At 41.2% G+C, this 12,755-nt stretch overlaps 1 protein-coding gene across 3 annotated transcripts in view; it reads right to left on the bottom strand.

Moving 5' to 3' along the window:
• The window catches only part of MAEA (macrophage erythroblast attacher, E3 ubiquitin ligase), a 94,529-nt gene that overhangs the window by 75,919 nt on the left and 5,855 nt on the right, over nt 1-12,755 (bottom strand). Inside the window, exon 2 of one of the 3 annotated variants that reach the window (XM_059721475.1) lies at nt 983-1,108. The exons of the other annotated variants lie outside the window; for them this stretch is intronic. The gene's annotated coding sequence lies outside the window, so the exon portion shown is untranslated. The remainder of the gene's footprint in view (nt 1-982; nt 1,109-12,755) is intronic. 3 annotated transcript variants of the gene reach the window in all.

Genomic DNA, 12,755 nt, shown 5'->3' with positions numbered 1-12,755 from the left:
GCTTCACTTGTTTGCTTAGACTGGCTTTTGCTAGCTGTCCTCAGGTCATACAATAGTTCTATATGGCCACTCAAAAGAGTGAAAATCACAAACAACATAGCCTTAATGCTTAAGAAATCTCTAAGCAGACTCTAAAGTCACAAGAAAGTGAAGAATCGCTCTAGCAACTTCCTTCTATTAAAGGATTTCTTATACTAATATAAAAGGTAGTTGCTGCAAACAAGTCTATCGTTTGCAGCAACATGGGATAAGAATAACTACCTCTCATTAACAAGCGTCCTCCTGGGAACTTTTCCCATACCATACATTCAAATGACACACCGAGAACCATAGCCACATGGGAGTAACATACTATCATGGCCCCAACATGTTGCTATATAGAAGTATTGACTGTATTTGAATTACTGTACTACATCAGGAAAGGATTATTTGGGTTAAACTGAACGCAGGCAGAAGGTAGGGCAGTGTGGCACCTTACAGACAAAATGATTCAAAAAGGTATGAGCTTTCATAGGCAACAACCTGGTATTTGATGAAGTAGTTTCCTGCTTACAAAAACTCATGCCTGTCTGAACCAGCTAGTTCCTATGCCAGAGATGTGGTGTGTCACAGCAAACACGCACTGTGCTACGTTGCGTGCAGTTGTATAAGCGGTGAAACGTGTGTCAGTGCACCAAAAATGGCGGCGGTGTGCTTTTGAACTAGAGTATTTCCGATGTGTTTTAGTTCAAAAGTGCGCTGCCACCATTTTCCCAAGGTCAACGCACATTTCACCACTTACACAACTGCATGTGCTGCAGTGCCAGGTGCTTTTCAAAGTGCTTGCTGCTGTGGAGCATGCATGTGTACAAATGCCCTAAGGTGCCAACCAGTCTTACTTTCTGCCTGTAGCATATAAGAATTCCAATCTAGTGAAGCTGTTGCTGGTACATGAGGCTAGACTTGCTGTCCTCTGGACTTCTTTAATTCATTCTCAACTTGCCTTGGACGTTTCCTGTTCCAATACCAAGTAGATGATATTTCCTAGGGTAATCAAGACCTAATACAGCTGCATATTGTAATGTATATATGATGGGCTTCTTATACAAAACAGTGTTCAGACCATTCTCTGAAAAAAAAAAAAAAATCAATAAATCTAACATAAACACACAGGCTACAGGTGGAGAGGGATGCCCTACCCCTCAGCAACACGTAGAGTACTGCTGTACTGGGGAGAGTCAGTTGGGCCATTGACTGATTGATTGAGATATCTATCCATCTCTCTCTCTCTATTTTAAGTCACGGTCAGGTTTAAAAACTTTTGAAACAGTTAATTTTGATGACATTTAATTTGGGAGTAATCTATCCCCCCACTTGCAAAGGGTATAAGAGGAGTTAAAAGCAACTTACAGTAAATTTTAGACCGTGTCCACCAGCTTGCCTGCATCACAGAGGGCTCATAGTGAGTAATTCATATGTTAGGTTGTATGACCTCACAGCTCCAGCAGTCACCACAGCAACAAGAACTTCAGATCTAAAAACATCCCTGTCTGGTTCCCTATGTAATTATTTATGTATTGTTTCAAGATAAAAAGTTCTTAAGAGCCAATTTTCACCACATTCATGCTAGCTGAATTGTGTCTTCAATCAACAGGAAAATAATTAGCAGACCGATTTTATAGTATTTTTTATGAAAAGAAAAAGAAAAATGAGCCCCTCTCCCCACAATAAATCAGTGTGTTGCACCCTGCATATAATCAAATCCTTTCCAGCATGGCATTTCTAATCAACTAAAGTCACCTTGCTGGGGTCACCTTGCCCCAAGCTGTCTTTCCTGCTTGGTGCAGGGGGCTGGAACCGATGATTTTCTGAGGTCCCTTCCGACCTTACAGTCTATGAATCTACAAAGTACTCCTCCATCCACCTTCCTTCCAGGACCCTCATGTACAAGACAATACCTTCAGACTCTTATTCCCCAATTCTCTGGGCTCAGAAGTACTCTCTTGTAACAGATGCTAGCTGAAGTGTGATATAAACCTGGTGGTCTTTACAACGGTCTAGAGGACAATCCCAGGAAGTACCAATCCAAGCTTGGGATGTGGTGCTATGTACCACCAGAACAGAGGGCAGGGGGATGGGAAAAGTAAGTAAATCACTTGCCAAGCTTCAAAATGGCAAACTGGTTCCTCTTTTCCACCTATAATAGGACTGGCAACTGAGATACTGTAGATAAAATATACAAGGCCTTCTCTCCTCAGAAAGATATAAAGAAAACCAAGCAACCAGAAGAGAAACAAATAAAGCTTTTTTATACAGAATGGCGTACTGCAGCTGTATCACCTTCACTGATCTCTCAACACTGAGAAGTTGACAAGTTTTTAACAGGGGAGGGGGAAAAAAGGGTCTCTTTTTTAGTTAAGAACAGAATAAAAATTAGTTGCTCAAGCCTTAGATGGGTTAAATATTTCTCTCCCCCAACATGCATCTTTTCATCAGCCCTCATCTGATCCTCCATCAACAATTTCACCTTCAATGTAGCAGTTTTCCTTTTTCTCCCACATCAGAAAATGTTCATCTTTTCCAATCCCTCCCCCCCACCTTTTTGGGGACCAACTTAACAGCTCCAAGATCATCTTATTTCTCATGGTTTTTTAGCAGGGAAAGAAAATTCTGAGTGCTATCTGGCATCAAGTTATGGAATTAGGTCCTTTGGAGCTATATTTTTTATAGTATACTGCAAAATGCTTCCATTAATATTCATCAAGAAAATTCTCTTCAGCTTCTTGCATCCATTGTGTTTAGCTTCTGCAAATATTCATTACTAGCAGGCATGTGCTGGAAACAGAATTTTAATTTCACATTTGCAAACTGCTCTTGTATGCAACCAATTGCTGAAGTGAATCTGCACACCATGCAGTCTAGCCAATCACTAGTAGCCAGCACAGCTCAAATATTCAGAGCAGACAATCCCTGGAGTTAAAGGAAAGAATAAAAAATTAGAGGAATGTAGTTAAGGTCCGGGTCTGCATTTCAGATCAGGTTTCTATTTCCAGCTCTGCTCAAGACTTTGTGTAATCCTGGTTAGTCGCTTCTGACAACCTTGATTTATGTGACTTCTGGTTTGGCTGAGCACCTTAAGACACCTTATAGGTACTGAGAATCCATCATCTGAAAAATCAGACCTCCCAAATCTGTGTCAAATCCGACACGCAAATTCACTCAAACACCATCTCACAAGCAACAGGCTACTTGACTCCTATTCTCACTGAGGCACCAGGCCATGCAACAGACCCAGATGCAAGCTGTGCCCCCTCATCAGTAAGCAACCGTTGATCCTCTGGATCATGGTGTACAGAGTCAGAGGCCTAATGAATCTTTTTGTGGCTGACAAGCCCAACTGAAGAGCGACACAGCTTGTTACAGAAGTTTCACAGATCCACATGTTGTTTGAGTCCAGGTTTAAAGAATGCTTTTTTTCTTTCTCACTTTGCTTCTATCCTCTGGATCAAAGCCACTTCACGTTGACCTGCACCCAGTGCCAGATGTTCCTTCCAGATTGGATGGGATTCTGCATGATCCTCCTGGCTTTTTACACTGATGTTGAATGACTTCATATAATCTTTGCACACACCATGGTACTGCCACAGAGGGCAAACTCACTTTCTAGAGCTGTCCCAAATCCCACTATACAAAATGTTATTGGGGACATGGTCTCCTCTCATTCTACTGACATGGGCAATCCATCGCAACCTCTTCTTCTTGATAGCGGTTTCTAAGGGTCAGTCCTGAATGCTCCAGTATCTCCGTGTTTGATATTCTGTCTTTCCATTTTATTTTCAGGATCTTATGCAGACATCTTACATGGAAGCTGTTCCATCTCTTGATGTACCTTGCATATGTAGTCCACGTTTCTGAACCATAAAGCATGGATGACAATACAAACGTCTCATAGATTCGTATCTTCACCTTAGTTGATAGTTGGTTGTTATTTCATGCATGTTTCTGTAATAACTTGAAATTCTTAGCTGCTTTTCCAATTCTGTTAGTCAGTTCAGTCTGATGGTCAAGATTCCTGCTGATCATAGAACCCAAACAGCAAAAACTGTCAACAACACAAAGACATTTCTCCTCCAGAACAATGTCAGACATTGGTTCTTCCACCCATTGGTACATGATCACAGTCTTCTTGAGACTAACTGCCATCGTGAAGGTTTTACATGACTCAGAAAACCTGCCACATCTGCAAACAGAAAGTCTCTCAGTACCACTTCTTTTACCTTGGTTTTCACTCTAAACCTTGTGATTTTGAAAAAGACTCCATCTAGTCTGGTTCAAAGATAAATGTCATCAATGCTGTCCTTGAATGCATGAAGAACTAGGAATGAAAAGTAAAAGTTAAAAAGCACGGGGAGCCAAGACACACCCCTGCTTCACCTTATTGTTAATGTTAAATGTTTCACTTATTTTTATACACTACAGTTGCCCTCATACTCAGCCCCTCATCAGTACAAACCACATACCCACTGGACCAAGTAACACAGATTGCAGCTCTCAAGATTCAGTCATCTGCACCTCTACCAACTTCATGTACACCATCACCTGTTTACAGTGCCCGTCTGCTGTCTACATTGCACAGATGGGGCAATCCCTTCCTGTAAGAAGGGACAAACACTAATCTGACATCAGTTCCAGGAAGACACACAAGCCTGTGGCAGAGCACTAACTTCCTTCGATATCCCACCGCTGACCTCAGGATAGCCGTCCTTAAACAACAGAACTTAAAAAAAACCCCAACCCACCTTGAATGCAAAATTGTAGAACAAGAAGTCATCCACAGACTCGCTGGTGGCAAGTGTGATCTAAACCAGGACTATGAATTTTTATCCCATTACCTGGATTAGCTTCTGAGACCCTTGCTCCTCTGGATTTATTTGTATGCCTCTCGCAGCACTTCCCCTCGCTTCTCTCCCTGTGTTTTGTTTAAATCACTCCTTGTATTTCATAGACTGCTCCCCATCATCTGATGAAGTGGGCTCACGTTTATAAAAGCTTATGCATATCTGATTTAGTTGGTTTATAAAAGGTGCATCTCTACTTTGTCTTCCAACTAACATGGCTAACTACCTCTCTATCCAAATTCAGTAGTCAGGATAAAAACCATGGCTTTCACCTCTCTACATGTAGTTTCCCCATCTGTCCAAGGACAATAAAAGTTCCTTTCTCTCATGCTTTGTCTATTGAGCATGGAAGGTTTTTGACACAAGGGCCATGTCTATAATACTGGGACCTTTAATCTCACAATTGGCACTGCTAGGTACAAGCACATTACAAGTATTATAAAAAAAACTACTGAATATGTTTCATGTGATGGACAGAAGCAAGGAAAGATTGGTCTGTAAACATACAGCAGAGGAAGAGTTTACATATCAAGTTATTTTTCTCAGTATGTATTCAAGAAAAAAACAAAAACACATCCATTTAGTTTTAGCCATTTGCTCCTCTTTATCATCTAAAAACAAGGCTACTCTCCCAGAAATTTCATTAAAGTGGTGGGACTTGGGGGGGGGGGGGGTGACACAGGGGGTTTTAGTTTCAATTTCTCAATGGTGAAGTATCACAGAATTGCAGGGTTGGAAGGAACCTTAAGGATCATTTAACTCAAGGATGTTCTGTACCAAAATTATCTCTGCATTTGACTGCATACTAGCTGTTTGTTGCAGGAGTGGCAATTCTGAATATCAGGACTGTTGTTCAGGGGCCAACTGCTCCCCTTGCCCTGAAGACTGCACACTGAAGCAATCTGTTTAAGAGAATCATCTGCCTACACTGTTTAGAAAGCTCTTCCAGATAAAGCTTTGAATAAACTTTGCTAATAAAGGACTTGATCCTGTATCTGCTTGCACGCCAAAAATCTCGACTCCTCCAATGGGAGATTACTTCCAGTTGGGGTCCAAAGGCAGAAGAATTTGGGGGCACGTTCTTGCGTCTGTCATTCATTATATAGTGTCTTTTTGAGATGAAGTCATGTTCCTCAAACCAGCTTACTTTTTCAAAGTGTTCTTCAGACATTACAGTTGAAATAAAACCTGGCAGCTAGGCAGTGTAAGAGTCACCAGACATGGTAGTCACTTCGATTTTTTTTTTTTTTTTATATAGTAAATCAATGAAAAAAATTTGATAAAACCAAGCGATTGTAGCACTTTGGAACATATAGTTCTATTAAGCAGCCCAGTGATGCAGCCACTAAACGTATCTGGTGTGCTTCCTGTAGTTTGGGGGGGGGAGAAATGGGACACACACACACACACACACACACACACACACACACACACACGTTATTTCCTAAACCATCTCTGTTGATAAGAGGTCAAACAGAAAATGATAATTGTAAACCTATTATTTACACAATAACTTAACCAGCTTGCTGACCAAAAGGCCATGTAAAGGAAGGAACATTTTGCACTACAAAGCTGGATGGAAGTAAGCATAGTGAGCAAGAGGATAAATCCAGATTGGTAGCAGAGATGCAAGGGAGGCAGTTCACTATGACAACTGCATAAATAGTGCAGGTAAATGTGAACTAAGCCATTTGACTGGAGAGATTGTATTGGATTTGGAAAGAAAAAAAAATGTATACGTCAAACAGGTTATGTGGTTCTCTGCATTCTCAGCTGATTCAGCTGCAGAGAATGCAAAAATATAACTCTGGAGAGAGGTGGGTTGTGGTAGAAGATACAATCACACCCATAATGCTAGAGGGAGGGAAAATATGGCCAGTCTCCTTTGCGAACCAGCTACAGAATAAGCCCCTGAAGGCTCCTAAACCTGTGCAAGTTAAAGCACCCAGTAGGTTGTACAGCTAGCTTAGGACTGTGCAAGTGCTTTATGCCCTTTGGGGAAGACACCTACTTCTAATTTTTTCCTGAAATATGCTGCATATCAGCTGCATCTGGCCTTGACTAGACCACAAAGAGCTATTTTACATGTACATCTTGTCAAATCCAAAACAATTTTGTAAACCTAATGATTTGTTTCTAAAATGTACTTGTACCATGACTCTACAGAAACCTCTCTCTCTCTCTCTAAGCCTCTGCCTCTCCCAACATAATCTCTTCACCAAGCACTCAATATTGAGATTTTTTGTAAATAATACATTTTAGGCTTTAGTTGCCTTCTGGTTTCTGATAGTCTAGAGTACACTCTAGGTCACATCTTCAAGTTTCTTGGCAAACATATGGACTAGAAACTCTCTCTTCTAGGCAAGCTGAAATTCACTTGATTTCAGGACTTGGAGCATTAGCCTCAAACTTCACACACGTAGCTGAATCAAAGACATGGTGACCAAAAGGAAAAATCAGTTCAAGTTACAGGCTGTACTTGCTTCCTTTGGATTCCAGGTTACAGGTGAACAGGGCATAACCAATCTAAATGGTCATAAACAAACATTTGAAAAAAGTTGAGGTTTAAAAAAATAAAATAAAATAAAAAATGTTTTGAGTTTTAAACATACCAATACACAAGTAAAATACATCTTGCATTTATAACTGGCTTCTAAACAAACAGTGAAAAAACACCCAACAAGTTTTTCATCATTTTCTGCAGAGAGAAAGAGTTAAAAACCTGAATACACTGTTATCCTAAATAACTGTGTATAGGCAGTGTATTTTTTTGGTTAGCAAGCAGCACTAAGTTCAGCAGAAAGACTATATTTAGTTACAAATGTTACCAAAGAAAATCAAGTTTTCCTTTAGAAAAAAAGCTAAAAATAGAAATGTAAATTAAATTAAAATCAATAGCCTAAAATCAATCCACCCCGTTTATAAGTGAGACTTGTATTACGTTTTGAGTGCCTTTGACCCTTTTTTCAGTCTAAAGCTACTCCACTAACCATTTTATAGGGCTTCCCCCACCCTTTTCTTTCTTTCTTGGACTTTCCCCAAGTACATCCAAAGATACTCAATTCAGTGAGCTGGCTAGTCATACAATATGGTGCTGGCTCTTCCTTTCCCACCTGTCACTGCTTCTATGGCTTCAGAAGCAAGCCCAAAGGACTGAGAATAAAATTGGAAACAAAGATAAACCCAGCTTAATTCACTCTATTACACAAGTACCAATGAGGAAATGGGAGTAAATGGGATAGAAACAGGCATTGGAAAAGAACATCCAGAAAAGTTACTCTCCTTCTCAACATACTATTTTGTATTTAGAAGGCAGGGTACAAATGCACCTTATAAACTAACTGAATTAGAGATCAATAAGCTTTCATGAGCAAAAGCTCACTTCTTCAGGTACCATCTTGGCAGTCCACTTCATTTGGCTGAGCATGATGCTGTCCATAAGAAAAGACAGATAATTAGCTGTTACAGTCTGAAAGTCAGGAATCTGATTACATGAGTTCTTGTTCATAAAAGCTTATGTATCTCCAATTCAGTTAGTCTGTAATGGGGAACTCAAACTCTGGCTCACAGGTCAAATGTGGTCCAAGGAGTCAAAGGAATCTGGCCTACAGGGCTTCTCATGGATCATGAAATTTGGCAGCAAGGGAGTGGTGGCAATAAATATGGTTGCGGTCAGGCTGCACTCCCTCCTCTAGGCACAGGTTGGAGTCAAGATGCACCCCCCTCCACATGACCAGATGGAGCCCTGTCACGACTGCCCCATGCCAGATTGATGCCTTAGCTGGATGCAGCCCGTGGATGGCTTGGACACTGCCTATCTGGCTCACTGGCAAAAAAGCTTGAGTATCACTGGTCTATAAAATGCATTTCTACCCTGCCTGACTTTAAGACTATACAAAGCTCTATTCTGCCTTTATTTCCCTACGTATGAAATTATTTTACTTGCCAGGAGATCATTGGACAATTGTGCTCCATACAACTGTAAGCAGGTACAACACATACAATGGGTCCCCCCCCACTTCTGTCAAAGAACGCAGCTCTGGTTCAGCTACCAGACTTTTCCTGTTAATTTTAACTTTTCAGTACCATCTAGGTGCCATTTTTGTATCGAGTTTTGGGTTTACTTCAAGACAGTCAAGTGAAGATTTGCTGTTCAATTACAACAGTATAAATGTAAGAAGACATCTAAAAAATTCTGCCACCTTGTTAGCAAAATTGCATGTTTGGCAATAAAGTTACTGAGTCTGCAACTTTTCCCATGGCAGTGCCAAACCAGAAGGGAGTTTATTAAAATGGTTGTCACAGTGCATATGTGCATACATGATGCCCTACACCCAACTTCTACTGTTTTTGTGTAAGTCCAGCATTAACCACAGAAATTTTAAATCATTACAACTACTGGTATCTACATCAATGTCCTTTTCTTAACATTAATACAGTTACTACTGACAAAAAAACAAAATAAACTTCTAAACATGCAAGATTTTTGCGCACAGAAATAGCTGTACGTAGAACAGATAAATGCATATAAAATGTATTGCATGTGTTTTTAAACATATGACGGGAAACATAAAACCAGACTAGCAGAAACAATTATTGCATTTTCATTCCATTCTTTTAAAAGATATAGATTACAGACGATTAGACTGCATAGCCTATCCAGTAATTATACTTGCGAATTAATGTACAAAGGCTCAGGTACATTTTAATATCTCTGAAGCAGGAATCAGACCTTACTGTTTTTATAGGAAGAAAGGCCCAAATTCTGATTTGGGCCTGTCATGGCAACACTAAACAATCAAAAACTGAATTACTAATAATATTATGAATTAACTGAACTGGACATTGGGGGGGGGGGGGGGGGGGGGAAAGAAGTTCCATAAATCAGCCTACTGTTGAGTGAGAGAACTAAAAACCAAATGTTGCATCTAAGGACCTGGTTTAATGGGTAAAAAAAATGGAAGTTTATTTTCAATCATGTTTTCACATGCTTTCAAACATGTGAAAAGCACCACATACAGGTTAATGTATTTACAGATCGGGCCCCCTTGCCTTTACAAACCGTTAATTCAACCTCAGCTAAATTAAACACACAGCATACATACCAACCATTCTCCTCCCCCAGACAGAGTCAAAGAAGGAAAAAAAGGAAATGAGAGGCAGCAATAATGACATACTTTAAAAAAGAAAAAAAGAAGTCCAAGCATTTAGAAGAAAAGTACTGCTGCAGGGAACCAGAAGATCATCTCCCCCAAATACTTTAATAGTAATAATAAAAAGACTGAAATAGAAGTTAGTCCACCCATGGCACACACGTGTGAACTGCAAGTCGTATCCTTTATATGAAAGGTCCACATTTTATATTACTTCCAAGTGACTAAACAAGTGGAAGAGTCGGTGGTACACAGGATTCTACCTGAAGAATGAAGCAAGTTTAGAGAATCTAAAGTCAAGTCTTTCTAAAGCAAGCAACAGGTACAGCATTTCTATATATAGGAGTAACACGATACATAACACTTGTGTACAGTAGTTGTTCATCTGTGAATCTCAACAAGTATTTCAGTTGTCCTGGAAGTAACATCCTTGCATTACAGATGAGTTTAATGAGAGTGTAATTTACATTGCCACTGATTTGCAAAGCCAATAACAAAACACAGGCCTCTAGACTTCCAGCTCTCTGATCAATCTTCTCTGGAATCTATACAATAACCCACTACAGCCTCTTGCAGCAATAATAAATTTTTCCTGCAGTTTGAGTTTGCTTAACCAAAATGCAAAAAACAAACAAACAAAAAATATAGCAGGAAAGGGTGCAGTAAGGGAACCAAAACACCACAAGAAAGAAAGCAGAAGGGAGGAGACAAATACTGAGAGTGAGGCCTAAGAACAGGGGCTGGATTTAAGCTCAATTTTGTGCAGGTGTTCATGCCAAGAATTAGAAGCCGAAGTTCAAGGACTAAAAGGATGGACTAAAAGTCTTACTATAAAATAAAAGTTGTTTGTTGAAAGTCTGGTTAGTTGTAGGTGCAAGACTTTTTTTTTTTTTAAATCTATGTTATGAAAATTTAGAAACATTTGGCTTGCATTTTAACTGAAAAAATATATATAGTGGAAAACTGAATATAAAATTTCCCTTAGTAACAAACATGGCTGTTTTAGAACAACAAAACGACAATTTCACTTTATAATACCATTAAATTAAAAAAGTAAAGTTCTTAAAGATAGAACATAAGGATAATATTAAGGGATGATGGTTGTGTAAAACAAACAAACTCGATATGGAATAGATTAGTCAGTTCTTCATTAGGATAAAAATACAGCTAAAGAAAGGCAAGTTCTTTTTTTTACTGAAGAAGCAGATATCCAGTAAACAGCCTTTCCCTTTGAAGTCAAGTCATGCATGTTGATATTCCTTTTAAAAGTTTGTTTCTACCAGTGAATATTTCTGTTGTGTGCACGAGGGAAAAAGGGACTGGGGTATAGAGAGTCCTGCTTTGAGCAAGGGGTTGGACTAGATGATCTCCTGAGGTCCCTTCCAATCCTCATTTTCTATGATTCTATGATAATTACTCATTTTCAATATTGCTTGGAATATTTTTCTACCTTTTTTGCAGAACTTCATCTATTACCCTAGAATTTTCTCTTGAACAGTTCAATTCATGCTTACATGCACACACACCACCCGTTCAACAAGTCCAATTAAACTAGAGATAATCCTAAAAATATTCATCTTTTCCAAATAGTTACACAAATTTTAGTAATCTACTGTGTGACCTGTGAAGTTCTGTGCAAGTTCCTCACAGAGTTGCACCGATACATTGGTCCGATATCAGACTGGTACCGATATAAAGAAAATATGCTGTATCGAATATCAACCCCATGGGGCCAATAATTTGGCCAATAAATGCCTGTGCTGCGCACAGCCACAGTGCGGCACTCAGGCAGCAAGGAGCAGAGCCAGCAGCGTGGAGAGCTGCCTCCAGTTGGTCAGTCCTTTGTGATAGAAGGGGAGTGGGGAGGGAAGAGGTATAGGGGGGGAAGATCAGGTGGCAGTAAGGGAGGGGGCAGGGGCATGTGCTGCTTGGGCAGGGCGGGTGCAGGGGCAGCTGCTGCTGCTGCTTGCCCCCTGGGAGGGTGTGTGTGTGGGGGTGGGGTGGGGGTGTGCGTGCCCCCAGATCTGCATGGGACGGGGCAGGCTATGGCCAGGGCTGCACAAGGCCCTTCTTGCTGAGCTCGGAGTGGGTGCCAGAGACATGGGGAGGATGCTGCATCCACCCCAAATTTTGCTGCTGCTTCGCTCCCAGCGCTGCCACCATCGTCTGGTGCAGCCCTGACTTTTCACGGCACATGGATGGATGTGGGGTCTTGAGCCGGGGCTGCGCCGGGTGGCTGGTAGTGGTGAAATCTGGGGTGGATGCAGCATTTTTCTAGTGCCGCCAGCGCCTGCTCCAAACCCAGTCCCTGCCGAGAAGAGCCCTGTGCAGCCCTGGATGCAGTCTGCCCCGCCCTGCCCCTACAGATCCAGGGGGCACCCCCCCGTGCCCTCCCGGGGTGCAAGCAGCGGTGGGAGCCACCTCCCCCCACAAGCCGCAGCTCTGGCCCCACTCCCCTGCCCCAACTGGGCACCTGCCCCCTCCCTCACCAGGCAGGGGGGGGGGGGGGGGTTGGATCTGCCTCTTCCCTCTCACCACACCAGGTTTACCAGTTGGAGGCAGCTGTATTGGAAATTGGATTGGTATTGGCCAATATGCCTCCTTAAATATCAGTATCGGCCCCAAAAATATCTATTGGCGTACCCTTAATGCCCCGTTTACCAAAATCCATAAACGTATTGGTAGACCATGGTCCTGTTACAGTATACTCCTGCATCTTTCCACA

Source organism: Alligator mississippiensis, chromosome 2, assembly GCF_030867095.1.
Source record: "Alligator mississippiensis isolate rAllMis1 chromosome 2, rAllMis1, whole genome shotgun sequence".
Taxonomy (NCBI): domain Eukaryota; kingdom Metazoa; phylum Chordata; order Crocodylia; family Alligatoridae; genus Alligator; species Alligator mississippiensis.
This window is presented reverse-complemented; position numbering and strand designations above follow the sequence as displayed.